This window comes from Somniosus microcephalus, chromosome 2, assembly GCF_052327205.1.
Source record: "Somniosus microcephalus isolate GS21.2 chromosome 2, FLI_Smic_1.0, whole genome shotgun sequence".
Lineage (NCBI taxonomy): Eukaryota > Metazoa > Chordata > Chondrichthyes > Squaliformes > Somniosidae > Somniosus > Somniosus microcephalus.
Genome location: NC_140988.1, coordinates 22,693,426 through 22,700,385, shown reverse-complemented (window position 1 = coordinate 22,700,385; position 6,960 = coordinate 22,693,426).

The window sequence follows — 6,960 nt, the reverse complement described above, 5'->3', positions numbered from 1 at the left end:
AGCTCGAGGAACAGCACCTCATCTTTCGATTGGGCACTTTGCAGTCTGCTGGTCTCAACATAGAGTTCAACAATTTCAGATAATAATCCCTGCCCCCATTTTTCATGCAGTATGATTTTGCCATTCCCATTTGCAACATTTTCACAGCATAGTCTTTCAATTCCTTCCTCCCCTCCTAAACACCCACCACCCCCCTGTCTCTGCACCTGCTTAATATCTGTTACATTTCCAGCTTTTTCCAGTTCTGATGAAGGGTCCCAGACCTGAAACATTAACCCTGTTTCTTTCTCCATGGATGCTGCCTGGCCTGCTGAGTATTTCCAGCATTTTCTGTTGTTATTTAAGAAATAATCTGCAGTGGGAGGAGCAGAGGGTGTGGGCAGTGGGAGGAGCAGAGGGTGTGGGCAATGGTCAAACCAGAAAAGAACTAAGGTTTTTGCTCTTTTATCGCTCGTTGGAGAACTGAACCTTGGAGTATCGAACCTCGGTTAGACCACACTTAGAGTACTGCATACAGTCGCCATATATTAAAAAGATAATAGAGGCACTGGAGAGGGTGCAGAGAAGATTTACAAGGACGATACCAGAAATGCGAGGGTATACCCATCAGGAAAGGATGAACAGGCTGGGTCTCTTTTCTCTTGAAAAGAGAAGGCTGAGGGGTGACCTAATAGAGGTCTTTAAAATTATGAAAAATTTTGATAGAGTGGGTACAAAGAGAATGTTTCCACTTGTGGAGAACAGCATAACTAGAGGTCATCAATATAAGATAGTCACCAAGAAATCCAATAGGGAATTCAGCAGAAACTTCTTTACCCAGAGAGTGGTGAGAATGTGGAACTTGCTACCGCAGGGAGTGGTTGAAGCGAATAGTATGGATGCATTTAAGGGGAGGCTAGACAAGCATATGAGGGAGAAGGGAATAGAGGGTTATACTGATAAGATTTAGATGAGGAAAGATGGGAGGAGGCTCGTGTGGAGCATAAACGCCGGCATGGACTGGTTGGGGCGAATGGCCTGTTTCTGTGCTGTATATCCTATGTAATAGAAACATAGAAGATAGGAGCAGGAGTAGGCCATTCGGCCCCTCGAGCCTGCTCCGCCATTCAATGAGATCATGGCTGATCATCCAAATTCAGTACCCTGTTCCTGCCTTCTCTCCATATCCCTTGATCCCTTTAACCTTAAGAAATATATTTAACTCCTTCTTGAATATATTTAATGAATTGGCCTCTACTGCCTTCTGTGGTAGAGAATTCCACAGGTTCTCCACTCTCTGGGTGAAGAAATTCCTCCTCATCTCTGTCCTAAATGGCTTACCCCTTATCCTTAGACTGTGACCCCTGGTTCTGGACTCCCCGACCATCGGGAACATCCTTCCTGCATCTAGTCTGTCTAGTCCTGTTAGAATTTTATAAGTTTCAATGAGATCCCCTCTCATTCTTCTAAACTCCAGCGAGTATAATCCTATGTAATGTAATGAAAGTGGCTGTTAAGAGAAATGGCTTCATTATCGATGATGCTTCTGTTTTTTTTAAAAAAGGAAGCACGGTATTTACATAATCATTGCCTCAGCTTGTGAAGGTCTATATGACACATCTCCCTCAGACTTTAAATTTCTGGAATGGTCACCTCATCTCCATTTATGGTACTAAACTCAAATCAATACTATGAAATGTTACTTGAAAAGTGACCTGGGTGGCATCACTGAAGTACATCTCCAGCATTAAAAAGCACTTTCGAGGCAGCCAGAACACAGTCATTGGAAGATGGGACTAATAACCACCTGGATGGAAAGAATAGCATTTTCAAACTGGTCCCCAGGGACTTGCGGTGTACAGATGAATGTACAGGATGAGTAAAGGACCTTTTTGCAAGATTTTAAACTGCGGAGCGATGGATTTTGCACTAAAGCCGACTGAAATCCTGTAATTTACCAATTGTGTCCTCTTGTCGGTGATCATAGGATGAGGTTATTTCAACAACTGGAGCTAGAACGTCAAACCCACTTACCAGCAGGAGTCCATTTTATATCAAGGCTGACAAAATGGATTGCTGTGTTTTAGGGAAACATCAAAATACAAATGAAACATCAGGTGCAGACAAATGTATGATTTAGAACCTCTCAAAAATCTTTCCAATAGCTTTTAATTCCAGGTATTCTTTATTCAGAGCTCATGGTACAAACTGTTGTCGATTGATTTTAACACTGGGCCTATCGCACACACTGCACTAGATATGGAGTTCTGTGCATTGATGGAAAAATTAAGCTAACTTTAAAAAAGATAAAACTCGATCAACATTACTTCACCAATTCCTTCTTGCCCCTCTCGTTTCCGCTGTTCATCTGCTTCTGCTGCCCTTACCTAGAAAGGAGCTGTAGAGAGGACTTGCCATCATCACCCCATCATCACCAACCCAACCGCATACAGACCCTAAAGGAAAGATTTATTTTTAGCCTGTTACGAGGAGAGATTACACAAACTAGGATTGTATTCCCTGGAATTTAGAGGATTATGGGGCGATTTGATCGAAGATTTCAAGATATTCAGGGGAACAGATACGGTAGATATAGAGAGAAACTATTTCCGCTGGTTGAGGAGTCTAGAACTAGGGGGCATAGTCTAAAAATTAGAGCCAGACCTTTCGGGAGTGAAGTTAGGAAACACTTCTACACAGTAGAAGTTTGGAATTCTCTTCCGCAAACGGCAATTGATGCTAGGTCAATTGTTAATTTTAAATCAGAGATTGATAGATTTTTGTTAACCAAAGATATTAGGGGATATTAGGCAAAGGGGTTAGGTCAAAGATCAGCCATGATCTCATTGAATGGCAGAACAGGCTCGAGGGGCTAAATGGCCTCCTCCTGTTCCTATGTACTCCACGAACATTTATGTATAAAGGGTTTCTCTGTATTCTGAGGATCATAAACTATCCTGAAGAATTCCTGCAACCCATTAAACACTGTGAAGATAGGAATAGAAGTCTAGCTCATCAGAGGTTGAGGTTGATGTTAAGTTTGTTCAGACTGCGAACAGGTGGTGGGTAGTGTAATCACGCTGTCCGCCCGAAGTCTCTGCCGAGAGGCCAGAGCCAGGTTGAGGATCGGGCCTCATTTACATTAGATTTAAACCCAGACATCTATTGTTAGATCTAATCTGCACCATTTTCAAATTCCTACTTTTAACATGCTGCAGCAACACAAAAAAAGCCTCCGACAGCCTAATTATTTCATAAAACATATCAGCTCCTTGGGTTCTAGTTCACACCAGCCAGTATCCAGAAACCAGATGGTTTGCCAGCAGTTTGACATCAAGGCAGCATTTGACCGAGTCTGGCATCAAGGAGCCCTAGTAAAACAATGGGAATCAGGGGGAAAACACTCCACTGGCTGGAGTTATACCTAGCACAAAGGAAGAAAGTTGTGGTGGTTGAAGGTCAATCATCACAGCCCCAGGACATCGCTGCAGGAGTTCCTCAGGGCAGTGTCCTAGGCCCAACCATCTTCAGCTGCTTCATCAATGACCTTCCCTCCAACATAAGTACAGAAATGGGGATGTTCACAGATGACTGCACAGTGTTCAGCGCCATTCACAACTCCTCAAATAATGAAGCAGTCCATGCCCGCATGTAACAAGACCTGGACGACGTTCAGGCTTGGGCTGATAAGTGGCAGGTAACATTCGCGCCACAGAAGTGCCAGGCAATGACTATCTCCAACAAGCGAGAGTCTAACCACCTCCCTTTGACATTCAATGGCATTACCATCGCCGAATCCCCCACTATCAACATCCTGGGGGTCAGCATTAACCAGAAACTTAACTGGACCAGCCACTAAATACTGTGGCAACAAGAGCAGGTCAGAGGCTAGATATTCTGCGGCGAGTGTCTCACCTCCTGACTCCCCAAAACCTTTCCATCATCTACAAGGCACAAGTAAGGAGTGTGATGGAATACTTTCCACTTGCCTGGATGAGTGCAGCTCCAACAACACTCAAGAAGCTCGACACCATCCAGGACAAAGCAGCCCGCTTGATTGGCACCCCATCCACTACCTTAAACATTCACTCCCTCCACCACCGGTGTACCGTGGCTGCAGTGTGTACCATCTCCCAGATGCACTGCGCAACTCGCCAAGGCTTCTTCGACAGCACCTCCCAAACCCGCGACCTCTTCCACCTAGAAGGACAAAGGCAGCAGGCGCATGGGAACACCACCACCTCCAATTTCCCCTCCAAGTCCCACACCATCCTGACTTAGAAGTATATCGCCGATCCTTCATCGTCGCTGGGTCAAAATCCTGGAACTCCCTACCTAACAGCACTGTGGGAGTACCTTCACCACACGGACTGCAGCAGTTCAAGGCGATGGCTCGCCACCACCTTCTCAAGGGCAACTAGGGATGGGCAATAAATGCTGGCCTTGCCAGCGACGCCCAGATCCCATAAACGAGTAAAAAAACATTTTTTTAAATCAGCCATGATGTCCTTGACAAGATTAACCAGACCAAACTAACGATAATACCATTGGACTCCTCATGAATGCTGTCCAGATACCCATGCAGAAGGCAGTCACAAAGTGAACAAGAAGGAGTACCTGATAATCCTGAAATACAAAGAGCACAGCAACTGTCCTGAAGAATGAGAAGCATCCCGAACGAGCTCATTCCACAGATGTTTCAACAGTTAATGAGGCAGGTTTGGGAGCTGACAATTGATACTAAAGTAGTACCTGTTACAGCTCCTCAGAAGGCTTCAGATGTTCATATGTGACAATCCAACCACCTTCCAGGACGTTGCTTGTGCTCCTGACTCCATTGTGAATTCTCCTGGGTGGTCTCCAACGAACGCTGTGAAACTTGTATTGCTTCATTATTCTTTGACAGAATATTCTAGCAGGGTCTGGAAGTAAAAGCAGTTTGTTATTACCATTCCAATTTCAGCGTCTATTCGGATATAATAGGGAACAGTTAGATTCACCTCCTAATGGTCCTCTTTGTACTTGAGCTCCACAGTGGATTCCGCCCCCCCCCCCAATGGCCTTCTTTGTACGTATGTCCCATAGACGAGTCGGATATACCTCTCTTCTTGCACACCAGGGCTATCACAACCCACCCTGTGTACTCTAGACCCTAGACGACAAATGGGCATTGACATGGAAGATTGGCTCATATTTTTAAATTTCACCTTCGCTCATGATGTTTTTGTAGTTCAAAAAAATTACATATGCGTGTGTACTTGTCCAATGCATGGTTTTGTATTATGTTAGATTTTATTATTAATAATCCCAATCTTACGCATTGGTTCCTGTTAAAATTCTTTCACACCAGCACAGGGCTCTCATACTACACTGTGTGCACATGTAAGGGAGCGAGGGGCAAGCTTTACATTTGTCGGGAGCTATGCTTCCGCAGTCACAGAGACATTGGACTGCGATCCCTGCCACTGTGCATTAGAAACCAGAAGTGGAGATTGTATTTAAACCCAGACATCTATTGTTAAATGTGACATGCTCAATTTATCATTACTTATGAAGAGAGAACGGATGAATACACATTCAATTTAGTTTGGTCGCTTTCTTCATTTATCACTAGGCTTCGTCATCCATCATTCCTTTTTTTCTGATGCAACTAATACACAGTTTCATAAGTTTAATCTAATTAATCATAATTGTAATGTAATTTTATTTTAATGAACCATGCATTGGGATTCATAAAGTTTACTGTGATTCAATAAAATGTGTTCAAGATTTTTCTTTTTAAATCTTTCCTATTTTTGGGTGAAAATAGTCTTGTAGTTTCTATCAGCAGCCAGCCAGCTGTTTACCCCAGCCCCTGCCGTATGGAAAACCATCGAGATTTCAAAATAATCGCACACACAATATGTATCGCAACATTTGATGTGCTATCTCCACATTTCACCCTACATCAGCTGGAATAGATTTAGGAATGGTATACTGTTAGCGTCCTGAAGACATATTGGCCATGAAATTAGCTATAGCCCCGCCAGCTCGCTGGCGGCCAGAATTTACCGCTGGGCGCGGAGCCACTCGCGCCCAGCCGATATTCAGTTTCAGCGCCCAAAGTCGAGGACGGCCGCTGTTCAAGGGTGTGGCCGCCCCCGCTTGGGGCGCTGAAACTGAATATCGGCGCGCTAGTGACCGCAGCGCCACCTGCAGCAGAGCGGCAGGCTGCGGTACTGCAGGCCTTCCTCCCTCTCTTAAGGGGGAGGTGCCTGCAGCAGCCGGAGCCCCGATCGCGAGTGCCGGCAAAAGAGCCCGGCACAACGGAGAAGTGCCGGGCTCCCGGAAACCAGCCGGCAATGCCGCGGGGCAGGTGGTGGAGGAGGCCAGGGAAGGAGGTGCGGGCAGGCGGCCGCCGAAAAAGCGGCCGGCCGCACCTCCACCTTAAAGCACCCCACTAAGGCTGCTGTACGGACCCGGTCTCCGAATGTTATTAGCGGCCACCACGGAAGAGGCGGCCGCTACTGAAGATGGGGGTCGGGCCGGTGTCGGGGCGGTACCGGGGCGCTGCGCACACCGATGACATCATCGGTGGCGGCGCAGCGCTAACGGCTACCGCCGCAATTAGCACGTCAATGAAGTTCGCCCGAAGTTTGCAGACTGGCGCAGAAGCCCTCTTTAGGCGGTAACTGGGCGCAAAGCCCACTGAATTTCTAGGCCATTTTATTTAACACAGTATTAGCCGTGTAATGTGAACTACCTTTCAGTGTGTGTTTGTGTTAATCAGCAAAAGTGGACTGAGGAATTATGGACAATTATCTAAAATTAGAAATAAATATATACGTTAAAAGAGGGGCTAAACTCCCCCAGCTGCAGTACTCCTCTAGGTCCAGTGGGAGTCCAGTGGAAAAGCTCCAAAGGAGGCCGATTACACCAGGTCCCAGCTTGAGTTAGGAATCCCTGCTCAGCCTCTGCCTGCCCAATACAAGGCCAGCTATG